A 13,316-nucleotide genomic window follows, 5' to 3' on the forward strand; every position below is an offset into this window, starting at 1 on the left:
AGACGCAGCGGACGAGCGGATTCTACTCAACACCAGCAAGAACCGACAAGGAGCGGACAACTTCATCCTGCACTTTGCAGACCAGAGACGACCCGGGATCCAAGACTCCCCGTGAGTAGAAGCCCCGCTTCCTCACTCCTTCTCTGGGAGCAGAGGAGGGAAGGCCACCCCTCCCCCCCCCCCAGCACCGGTGATCTCCATCTTGGATACCGACAAAGCTCGGAGGAGCGGCTAGCTCCAGCTCAGGCCTTGGAATAGAGCTAGTCATTTGGCAGTTCACGGGAACTTGGCGGCGAGGTGACCTCACAGACTCAGTTCCATCCAGGGAGGGGTCGCCCAGCTCAGGCACCAGCCATTGGAGTGGCTCTCCTCGCTGGGTGGCCAGAGCCAGAGGCTGCCCCTCCCTCTAGCAGCCACCACAATCAATTGAAAAACAGAAACCCTGAGAATGGCTCCAGGCTGGGTGCTGTGAGTTTTTTTTTTCACAAAATAGCCCCAGGGAAAAGCTACTGTTCCTTGAAAGACCTCAACTCTACCCAGAACCTAGCCTCATCACTGCATCCCCCTCTTTTGTGATTCTCAAAGCAGATCACCCTCCCAGTAAACTAACCTGGGAGGGGGATCTCAAAATCTTGGGTAAAGCAGAGCATTTTTCTGCCTGTTCCAACAAACTGACTTAAGAAACCAATCAAGCCACAGGACCTCAAGCTGACCAGAGACTCCAACCAGACTCTGGTTACAGACAAAAGGGAGATACAGGACTCTTCCCACCCCTCCCAAAAAAAAAAAAAAAAAAAAATCAAAGAACTTTTTTTTTTTTCTTCTTCTTCTTTTTTTCTTTTTCTTGTTTTGTTTTTTTTCGTTTTTTGTTACCTTATATATATATAAAAAAATTTTTTTTTGCTTTTCTAAAACTTTCATTAATCTTTAATTTTTGCCTCTTCTGAAAAAATAATTGTTTTCCATTAATTTTTTTTTCTCCTTTATAATTTTTATTTTAGGAATACGTGAATGTGTGTTTTCTTTTCTTTTCTTGTCTTCTTTCTCTTTTTCATTCATTCTTAATTATCTTTTTGTTTTTGTTTTTTTTCTAGCTCTACTGAACTTCTGATCTTTTCTTCTCACTTTCCTATCCTTTCCAACTTTTCCTCTTTGTTCACCTTTATGTGACTTAACTCTTGTCCTGCACATCCTCAGATAAACCCGTAGTTAACCAGTAGACCCTATCCCCCATTGTGTACACACTTAATCCACAAACTTATTACTCAATTCAAAACCTCTGAGACTTAAATTCATTAATAACAGTACTACCTCTTTATACCTATATAATATTTTAAGCATTTTTTAAGTTTTTCTCATCTCCTCTATGTCCCCCCCTTTCTCTCAACATATTCATATCCCTCTATAAATAGATGGTCTTTTAATCTCTAAAATAACATTAATTTTTACGTCTCTATTTTTTTTCTGGTCTCTTTTCATTCTCCTTTCCCTTTCTTCCCTTTTCTCTCTCTCTCTACTTACATCCTACCCAACCTATTTCCTGCATTGTGATTAGGACATAGTTAACTCTCCCTGTGCCTTCCCACACCAATCTATTCCTATTTTTTACCCACATCTCTCCCTAACCCTAATAATTTCTGGTGTTCCAAATACTTCTCTGCGGTTCAAAGTCCTTTAACATATAGTTGTTTGATGTCGAATAGATGTATCTGTTGAACTAGATTGTATCTGTAGACTATTGACTATACAAATGCAAACTTTGGTTGATGGTTGCCTTAAGATAGTGTTCTAGCACAAAACTGGTGCTATCTTCATCTCAAATGGGCAGAGTAAGCCGGAAAAACACAAGAAAAATGGCAAATTCGGGTATCTCAATTCCCAATCCTGATAATCAGGGGTTAGAACAGATAATGAATAATCCAGAGGAGAGTTCCCAAACAGCTCTACAAACACTGCTGGCAAACATGATAAATGAAAAGTTTGACAACGTACAAAGGACTCTGTATGAGCGTGATAGGGAGAGAGAGGAGGCATCCCAGAAGTTTATACAGGAATATCATAAGCGTGAGGAAGCTACTCAAAAACTGATGCAGGATTTGCGTGAACAACTTGAGAATACTCAAAGAGAAAGGGAGGAATGGCGTGAGCAGGCTGAGAACACTCAAAGAGATCTGCAGGAATCCCGCGAACGGGAGGAAGCTAATCAAAGAGTAATACAGGAATTGAGAGACCAGGTAGAGAACACACAAAGATCACTAAAGGCATTCATGGAATCCATTAACAAAGAGCTGATGGAAGTCAGGGAGACCACAAAGGGAATGCTGAATGGAACCCAACAGAAGGAATGGGAGCCCAAAGAAACCATAACCAATCAACTAAGTGATTTGAGGACAAACACTGAACACCAAATTAAGGAAGTAAAGAAATTCATACAAGACCTAAAACATAGCTTCAACAAAGAACTTGAAGCCATCAAAGCTGACCAACTAGAAGGAAAAGAGATAAAAAACAAAGTAGAGAGTCTTGACAGCAGGTTAGAACATGCAGAAGATCGAATCTCAGGGATTGAAGACAGCCTAGATATTATAGAGAAAGAACATACAACCATCCAAGACAAGTCCAAGAAATATGATAGATCTATCCAACACCTGGAAGACACCATCAGAAGGCCTAATCTAAGGATAATGGGTGTAGAGGAGCACCTAGAAACAGAAGTTAATGGTCTAGGAAATCTGTTTAACAGGATCCTAGCAGAGAACTTCCCAAGCATGCAAAAAGATAGGCCTGTCCAGATACAAGAAGCCTTTAGAACCCCAAATAGACCAGACCAGAATAGGACATCCCACCGTCACATTATAATCCACACAGGATCAACTCAGAACAAGGAAAAGATCCTTAAAGCTGTCAGAGAGAAAAGGGTAATCACTTATAAAGGGAAACCAATTAGAATCACCTCAGATTTCTCAGCAGAGACAATCAAAGCAAGAAGAGCCTGGAATGATGTATGCCATGCCCTAAAAACAAACAACTATCAACCAAGAATACTGTACCCAGCTAAACTCTCCTTCATAACTGAAGGCCAAATAAAAACCTTCCATAACAAAGAAAAATTGAAACAATACATCTCCACCAAACCAGCGCTACAAAAGATTCTTAAAGATGTCCTACACATAGAAAACCAACAAGACCGCAATAAAGGCCAAGAAACTGCACCCAAACTGAGAATCCAAGAACCATAGGAAGAACCCAGTTTTCGGAGCCCCCAAGAAGGTAGATAACATGGCAGGAACTCCCAAATACCTCTCAGTCCTATCTCTTAATGTTAATGGACTGAACTCTCCAATTAAGCGACATAGACTGTCTAGTTGGATTAAAAAACAAGACCCTTCTATCTGCTGCCTGCAGGAGTCACATCTTGCCCGTAAAAACAAACACATTTTCAATGTTAAAGGCTGGAACAAAATCTACCAAGCAAACAGACCGCATAAACAGGCGGGAGTTGCAATCCTAATATCAGATAAAATAGACTTCAAATTAAAATTCGTGAAAAGAGATAAAGAAGGTCGCTACATACTAATTAAAGGATCTCTCCTTCAGGAGGATATTACAATTCTAAATATCTATTCGCCAAACAATGGAGCACCCAAATTTATCAAAGAAACACTACTTTCCCTCAAATCCCATATAGATCCAAAGACATTAATCGTTGGGGATTTTAACACACCACTCTCCCCACTAGATAGATCAACTCGGCAAAAACTCAACAGAGAAACCGCAGATCTAAACAGCTGCATAGATCAACTAGACTTAACAGACATTTACCGAACATTTCACCCAGCAGCATCAGAATACACGTTTTTCTCAGCAGCACATGGAACGTTTTCTAAAATAGACCACATATTAGGCCACAAAGCAAACTTGTCTAAATTCAGAAACATTGAAGTTATACCTTGCATCCTCTCTGACCACAAGGGAATAAAGTTAGAACTCAACACCAAAAGCCACCAAAGAAAGTCCGGTATCACATGGAGGCTGAACAACACACTGCTGAATCAAGAGTGGGTCATGGAAGAGATTAGAAAGGAAATTCAAATGTTCATGCTATTCAACAAAAATGAACACACAAAATACCAGCTCCTCTGGGACACAGCAAAGGCAGTACTCAGAGGCAAGTTTATAGCTCTGAGCTCCTACATCAACAAATTGGAGAGATCTGAAACTAACAATTTAATGACACACCTAAACCTCCTTGAAAAAGAGCAGCAAGATAAACCCCAATCCAGTAGACGGAAAGAAATAATCAAAATTAAATCAGAATTAAATGAATTAGAATCCAAAAAAAACTATAGAAAGAATCAACAAAACAAAGAGTTGGTTCTTCGAAAAACTCAACAAAATTGACAGACCCTTAGCAAATCTTATCAGAAAAAGAAGAGAACACACCCAAATTAATAAACTCAGAGATGAGAATGGAAACATCACCACGGAAACAAGCAAGATTCAGAACATTATAAGGGAATACTTCTCAAAACTTTATGCTAATAAGTTTGAGAACTTGACAGAAATGGACCTCTTCCTAGCAAATATTGACATGCCAAAACTAAACCAAGATGAGGTAAACTATCTTAACAGGCCCATATCAAGCATTGAAATAGAAACAGCAATAAGAGACCTCCCAGCTAAGAAAAGTCCAGGACCAGATGGTTTTACAGCGGAATTTTACAAGGCCTTCAAAGCAGAGCTCACCCCAATTCTCCTCCAACTCTTCAATGAAATTGAAAGAGAAAGCTCACTACCGAACACATTCTATGAAGCCATCATAACCCTGATCCCAAAACCAGGCAGGGACTCATCAAAGAAAGAGAACTATAGACCCATTTCTTTGATGAACATTGATGCAAAACTTCTCAACAAAATTTTGGCCAACCGACTTCAACAATTCATCCAAAAAATCATACACCACGATCAAACAGGATTCATTTCAGGGATGCAAAGCTGGTTCAATATACGCAAATCAATTAATATTATTCATCACATCAACAGGAGCAAGAATAAGAACCACATGGTTATCTCAATAGACGCAGAAAAAGCATTCGACAAGATCCAACACCCCTTTATGATGAAGGTTTTGAAAAAATTAGGAATCCATGGAACATTCCTCAATACAATAAAGGCTGTATATGACAAACCTACAGCCAGCATTATACTCAATGGTGAAAAACTAAAGCCATTTCCTCTTAACTCAGGAACAAGACAAGGATGCCCACTCTCTCCACTTCTCTTCAATCTAGTATTAGAATGCCTAGCTACAGCAATAAGACAAGATGCAGACATAAAGGGGATCCAAATAGGGAAAGAAGAAATAAAACTCTCCCTCTTTGCAGATGACATGATCTTGTATTTAAAGAATCCCATAGACTCCACTCCCAAATTACTCAAGCTGATTCAAAACTTCGGCAAAGTAGCAGGTTATAAAATTAACCCCCAAAAATCAATGGCTTTTCTGTATGCCAACAATGAGAAAAGTGTGGCTGAAATTAGGAAAGCAACTCCATTTGTAATAGCCCCACAAAAAATAAAATACCTAGGAATTAACTTAACTAAAGAAGTGAAGGACCTCTATGATGAAAACTTTAAAATCTTGAAAAAGGAAATCAACACAGAACTTAAAAAATGGCAAAACCTCCCATGCTCCTGGATTGGAAAGATTAACATCGTGAAAATGGCAATACTCCCCAAGGCTATCTACAAATTCAACGCAATACCTATCAAAATTCCACCCTCATTCTTCAAGGAAATAGAAGAGGCAATCCAAAAATTCATATGGAACAATAAAAGACCCCGAATAGCAAAAACGCTCCTCAACGGAAAGAACACTGCTGGAGGAATATCAGTACCAAATTTCAAACTCTACTATAAAGCCATAGTAATCAAAACAGCTTGGTATTGGCATAAGAACAGACCTCAGGACCAATGGAATAGAATTGAAAACCCAGAAATGAACCTACAGACCTATAGCCATCTAATCTTCGATAAGGGAGCTAAAACAATAGAATGGAAGACAGACAGCCTCTTCAGTAAATGGTGCTGGCAAAACTGGTTAACTACATGTAGAAAACTAAAGCTAGATCCTTATATATCACCCTGCACCAGAATCAACTCCAAATGGATCAAAGACCTTGAACTCAAAGCAGACACTCTGAAAACATTACAGGATGGAATAGGAGAAACCCTGGGTCTCCTTGGCACAGGCCGAAATTTTCTGAATAGAGACCCGGAAACACAACAAATCAAAGAAAGGCTGGACAAATGGGATTGTATAAGGTTGCAGAGCTTCTGCAGGGCAAATGACATAGCTAGCAAGATCAATAGAAAGCCCACGGACTGGGAGAAGATCTTTACTAGCCATACAACGGACAAGGGTCTCATATCTAAAATATACTTGGAACTCAAAAAATTAAACCACCCAACAACAAATCCTCAAAGAAACAACTGCCCAATAAGTAAGTGGGCGAAAGACTTAAAGAGAAGCTTCTCTGAAGAAGAAAGAAGGATGGCCAATAGACACATGAAGAAATGTTCAACATCCCTAGCCATAAAAGAAATGCAAATCAAAACAACATTGAGATATCACCTCACTCTAGTTAGAACAGCAAAAATCAAGAACTCTAACAACAACAGATGCTGGAGGGGATGTGGACAGAAAGGAACCTTACTTCATTGTTGGTGGGAATGTAAACTTGTTCAACCACTTTGGAAAGCAGTATGGAGGTTCCTCAAAAGACTCCACATATAGCTCCCCAATGACCCAGCAATCCCACTTTTGGGCATTTACCCAAATGATCACAAACAAGGCCACACTAAAGCTACCAGCACAACTATGTTTATAGCAGCATTATTTACCATAGCTAAGACATGGAACCAACCCAGATGCCCCTCAGTAGATGAATGGATCAAGAAGATGTGGTATATATACACAATGGAATTCTATGCCTCCATCAGAAAGAATGACATTTCCCCATTTGTTAGGAAATGGAAAGGCTTGGAAAAAATTATATTAAGTGAAGTAAGCCAGGCCCAAAGAAACATAGGTCCCATGGTTTCCCTTATTTGCAATATCTAGTATAGGTATGAGTCAAGAGGAAAAAGTCAAATAATGTGATGTTAGGAAAACGAAACCTCAAATATGTATTTTAATGTTTTTGTTTCTTTCATGCATGTGTTTCTAACGCATTTATAATATTATCTCTTTGTTGCTTTGTATGTCCCTCCCCCACAGTGTAACCCGCGCTTTCACTATATTTGATGTCAGTATAACATGTGGAGGAGATGGGGACAAACAAGTCGTTTAAGGATTCAGGTGGACCTGTTGCAACAATGAGAAGTACAAAATGTCATGTCAAAACCAGCTTTACAATGTCGGGGGGGGGAGGGGGGGTATGATTGGGTGGGAGGGAGGGGGGAGGCTGGGAAGGGAGGTGAAGGGTAAACAAAGGAGGAGGCTGCAATGCTTGGTAAGAAATGTATGCATTATCCTGCCCATGTAATTGTAACCCCTCTGTACAGTATGTTCTCAAATAAAATAAAATTAAATTAAATAAATAAAAAAAAATGAGCACACAGATTACCAGCTCCTCTTGGTCACAGCAAAAGCAATACTCAGAGGAAAGTTCATAGCTCTGAGCTCCTACATCAACATATTGGAGAGATCTGAAACCAACAATTTAATGAGACATCTGAACCTCCTTGAAAAAGAGCAGCAAGATAAACTCCAATTCAGTAGACAGAAAGAAATGATTAAAATTAAAACAGAATTAAATGAATTAGAATCCAAAAAAACTATAGAAAGAATCAACAGAGTTGATTCTTTGAAAATATTAACAAAATTGACAGACCCTTAACAAATCTTATGAGAAAAAGAAGAGAACACACCCAGATAAATAAACTCACAGATGAGAATGGAAACATCACCACAGAAACAACCAAGATTCAGAACATTTTAAGGGAATACTTCTCAAAACTTTATGCTAATAAGTTTGAGAACTTGGCAGAAATGGACCTTTTCCTAGCAAATATTGACATGCTAAAAATAAACCAAGACGAGTGAAACCATCTTAACAGGCCCATATCAAGAATTGAAATAGAAACAACAATAAGAGACCTCCAAGATAAGAAAAATCCAGGACAAGATGGTTTTAGAGCAGAATTCTACAAGGCTTTCAAAGCATAGTTCACACCAATACTCCTCCAACTCTTCAATGAAATTGAAAGACAAAGTTCACTACTGAAAACATTCTATGAAGCCATCATAACCCTCATCCCAAAAACACGCAGGGACTGATCAAAGAAAGAGAACTATAGACCCATTTCTTTGATGAACATTGATGCAAAACTTCTCAACAAAATTTTGGCCAATCGACTTCAACACTTTATCCAAAAAATCATACACCACGATCAAACAGGATTCAATTCAGGGATGCAAAGCTGGTTAATATATGCAAATCAATTAATATTATTCATCACATCAACAGGAGCAAGGATAAGAACCATATGGTTATCTCAATAGATGCAGAAAAAGCATTCGACAAGATCCAACATACCCTTCTATGATGAAGGTTTTGGAAAAATTAGGAATCCATGGAAGGCTGTATATGACAAACCTACAGCCAGCATTGTACTTAATGGTGAAAAACTAAAGCCATTTCCTCTTAACTCAGGAACAAGACAAGGATGTCCACACTCGCCACTTCTCTTCAATCTAATATTAGAATGCCTAGCTACAGCAATAAGACAAGATGCAAACATAAAGGGGATCCAAATAGGGAGAGAATAAATAAAACTCTCCCTCTTTGCAGATGAAATGATCTTGTATTTAAAGAATCCCATAGTCTACACTCCCAAATTACTCAAGCTGATTCAAAACTTTGGCAAAGTAGCAGGGTATAAAATTAACCCCCCAAAATCAATGGCTTTTCTGTATGCCAACAATGAGAAAAGTGTGGCTGAAATTAGGAAAGCAACTCCATTTGTAATAGGCCCACAAAAATAAAATACCTAGGAATTACCTGAACCAAAGAAGTGAAGGACCTCTATGATGAAAACATTAAAAACTTGAAAAAGGAAATCAAAGGAGAACTTAGAAAATGGCAAAACCTCCCATGCTCCTGGAATTGGAAAGATTAACATCCTGAAAATGGCAATATTTCCCAAGGCTATTTACAAATTCAATGCGATACCTATCAAAATTCCAACCTCATTCTTCAGGGAAATAGAAGAGGCAATCCAAAAATTCATATGGAACAATAAAAGACACCGAATAGCAAAAAAGCTCTTCAACGGAAAGAACACTGCTTGAGGAATATCAACACCAAATTTCAAACTCTACTATAAACCCATAGAATTCAAAAAAGCTTGTTACTGGCACAAGAACAGACCAAAGGACCAATGGAATAGAATTGAAAACCCAGAAATGAACCTACACACCTATAGCCATATAATCTTCCATATGGGAGCTAAAAAAATACAATGGAAGAAATACAGCCTCTTCAGTAAATGGTGCTGGCAAAATTGGTTAACTACTCGTAGAAAACTAAAGCTAGATCCTTAGATATCATACTGCACCAGAATCAACTCCAAATGGATCAAAGACCTCGAAGTTAAAGCAGACAATCTGAAAACATTGCAGGGTGGAATAGGATAAACCCTAGGTCTCCTTGGCACAGGCTTAAATTTTCTTAATAGAGACCTGGAAACACAACAAATCAAAGAAAGTTTGGACAAATGGGATTGCATGAAGTTGCAGAGTTTCTGAATGGCAAAGGAAATAGCCAGCAAGATCAATAGAAAGCCCACGGATTGGGAGAATATCTTCACTAGCTATACAATGGACAAGGGTCTCATATCTAAAATATATTTGGAACTCAAAAAATTAAATCCCACAACAACAAATCCTCAAACAACTGCTGAATAAATAAGGGGGTTAAAGACTTAAAGAGAAACTTCTCTGAAGAAGAAAGAAGGATGGCCAATAGACACATGAAGAAATGCTCAACCTCCCTAGCCATAAAAGAAATGCAAATCAAAACAACATTGAGATACCACCTCACACCAGTTAGAATGGCAAAAATCAAGAACTCTAAGATGCTGGAGGGGATGTGGACAGAAGGGAATCTTACTTCATTGCTGGTGGGAGTGTAAACTTGTTCAACCACTTTGGAAAGCAGTATGGAGGTTCCTAAAAAGACTTCACATAGAGTTCCCCTATGACCCAGCAATTCCACTTTTGGGCATTTACCCAAATGTTTACAAACAAGACCACACTAAAGCTACCAGGACAACTATGTTTATTGAAGCATTATTTACCATAGCTAAAATATGGAACCAACCGATATGCCCCTCAGTAGATGAATGGATCAAGAAAATGTGGTATAATCACACAATGGAATTCTAAACCTCCATCAGAAAGAATGACATTGCCCCATTTGTTAGGAAATGGAAAGGCTTGGAAAAAATTATATTAACTGAAGTAAGCCAAGCCCAAAGAAACATAGGTTCCATGATTTCCCTTATTTGCAATATCTAGTATATGTGTGAGTCAAGCAGAAAAGTTCAGATAATGTGATGTTAAGAAAATGAACACTTAGTTATGTATTTAAATGTTCTTTTTTTCTTTCATGCATTTGTTTCTAATGCATTTATAAGATTATTTCTTTGTAGCTTTGTATGTCCCTCCCCCACAGTATAATCCCTGCTTTCACCTTATTTGGTGTGTGTATAATTTGTGAAGGAGAAAGGGGAAAACAAGTCGTTTAAAGATACAGGGGGACCCGTTGCAACAATGAGAAGTACAAGTTGTCATGTCCAAAACGAAGTTTACAACTTTGGTGGGGGGGGGGGGGTGGGGGAGACTGGGAAGGGATGTGAAGGGTAAACAAAGGAGGAGGCTGCAATGCTTGATAAGAAATGTACTCATTATCTTCCCATGTCATTGTAACCCCTCTGTACAGTATGTTCACAATAAAAAAAAGAGAAAAAAATTACAATCTAGAAAGTGTATCTGTAATGTTAGTTGTGTCAAGTCACTATCGGCAGCAATCGTTTTTAGATCTCACTATGTCCTGTCTAATGCCAGATAATATTTCATTAATTTATTTAATTTTTTCTAACAGAATTCATTATGAATGGCAACATCACAATTTTCTAGTGAGCATCAACACATCTTCAACATATTTATTTCAACAAACAGCATTTTGCATTTTGTTTTTGTTGTTTAATTTTGCCAGCGCTGGGGCTTGAAATCAGGGCCTGGGCCCTCTCCCTGAGCTTCTTTGATCCAGACTTGCACTCTACCAATTGAGCCACAGTACCAATTCCAACTTTTCTGCTTATGTCATACTGAGGAATCACATCAAGTGCTTCATGCATGGGAGCCCAGCACTCTACCACTAACCACATTCCCAGTTATTGGGACTTGTTATTGTTGTTGCTTTAAGATAGCCTTTTACTATGTGTCCTTCTGTTGGCCAAAACATAGGCTGGTCTCAAGCTAACTTCTTAATCTTCCTCTCAAGTTCAGAGATTACAAACATTGACCACCATATTCGGCTCAGGATTCTTTGTGAGAAAATACTCTTTTAGATATAGAAAGAGTTATTCTGTCTTCCATGGACTCTATGGTTTTTGCATTCAGCATTTTAATCACACTCTTGTACTGGTGTGTTTCCACTTCTAGATCAATAGAACTATTTCAGGTTCTGAACTTGAAGCTGATCCCTGCCACCCAATAATATCACATTCTTGTGAATAGCAATAGCTGGCCTCATGAGCATAGCAGCCAGCTGGAGCTCAGCTACCTGATGGCCTTGGGCTCCAACAATGCAATCATTTCTCTGCACAGACTGAAAACTATCATAGGTAATTATGATTTACTCCATTCTATTCTCAGCTAAATTCTATTCTCAGCTTTGTATGCTTTAAAATCTCTTGAATATTAATTACATTTTCCTACATTCTCAAAAGTAACATATGTCTTACTCTAAAATTCATTCAAACATGCAAAAATATTAATGTAGTGCTGTCCAACTATGGCTCAAATTTTAAAACCTGGATAATTTAGAGATAAAAATCGGAGGATCCTGGTTTAAAGCAGCCTATGCAGAAAAATCTGAGATATTTCTCCAATTGAGAAACCAAAATCCAGAAGTGGAGATGTTGCTCTCGTGGGAGAGTGTCAGCTTTGAGCAAAAAGGCTAAACAAGAATATTAGGACTACTTCTGACTCCGTTGCCTCATTTGATTTTGCTTCACAAGTTACAAAATATTTTGACATAATTTTGGTTTGGTGTTTGGGGGAGGTTGGCTTTTGAAGTACTAGGGGGCCAGTACTCAGGCTTGAACTGAGGTTCTGGAGCTCTTGCTTAGATTGCTTTGCTCAATGCTGTCACTGTGCCCCTCGAACCACATCTCCACTTCTGACTTTTTCTACTTAATTGAAGATAAGAATTTGAGGATTTATTAGCTTGGGTTGGCATCAAACTGTGATCCTCAGATCCCATCGTTGTGAACAGCTAAGATTACAACAATGATCCAGAGGCTGAATATATTGTGCTCCCTATGAAACCTAAACAAGGGCAAGTGTGTAAGATGCATTTCTCTGTACAGTGTTTTCACAATAAAAAAGAAAATTAGTTAGAAAATATAGCCCTTATATGTGTGTATACATTATATAAATGCGCAGAGGGAAATGAGGATGTATCTGCTGATTTTGAGGAAAGATTTCAACTATGAGTTTTCACAGACTGGGCTACGCTGTACAGAATGCTTGAGACTAACGGTGAGGTAATTGATGTCATCATCCCATTCATCTACATCCCTTGTTAACATGTGCACTTTATACTGTGTTGTAATCATGATTATTTTGTGTATGAGAGGCAGTACTGGGGTTGAATTCAGGACCTATGTACTGTTGCTTAGCTTTTATATGCAATGCTAACACTCTACCATTTGAAGCACAGCTCAGCTTTCTGTATTACTGTTTAAATGGAGGTAAGATTCTTTTTTGCTCAGTTGGCATTGAACTGAGTTCCTCATAGCTCAGGTTTCAGAGTAGCTAGTTTTACAGGCCTGAGGTTGCAAAGCCTAGCTTTTCATTATTACTTTTACAAGCTATCTGCTCACACACATTCCTTGCATTCAAAAGTCTCACTGTTCAGGATGATAAGATGTAAGGAAAGATGGTTGAGTGGATAAGTTACCAAATTGGTCTCTAGCCCCAGTAACATCATTCTGGCAGTAAGTTACATTTCAGTCAGTGAGCA

This window comes from Dipodomys spectabilis, unplaced genomic scaffold (assembly GCF_019054845.1).
Source record: "Dipodomys spectabilis isolate Male_0828 unplaced genomic scaffold, ASM1905484v1 ptg000425l, whole genome shotgun sequence".
In the NCBI taxonomy this organism is placed as follows: Eukaryota; Metazoa; Chordata; class Mammalia; order Rodentia; family Heteromyidae; genus Dipodomys; species Dipodomys spectabilis.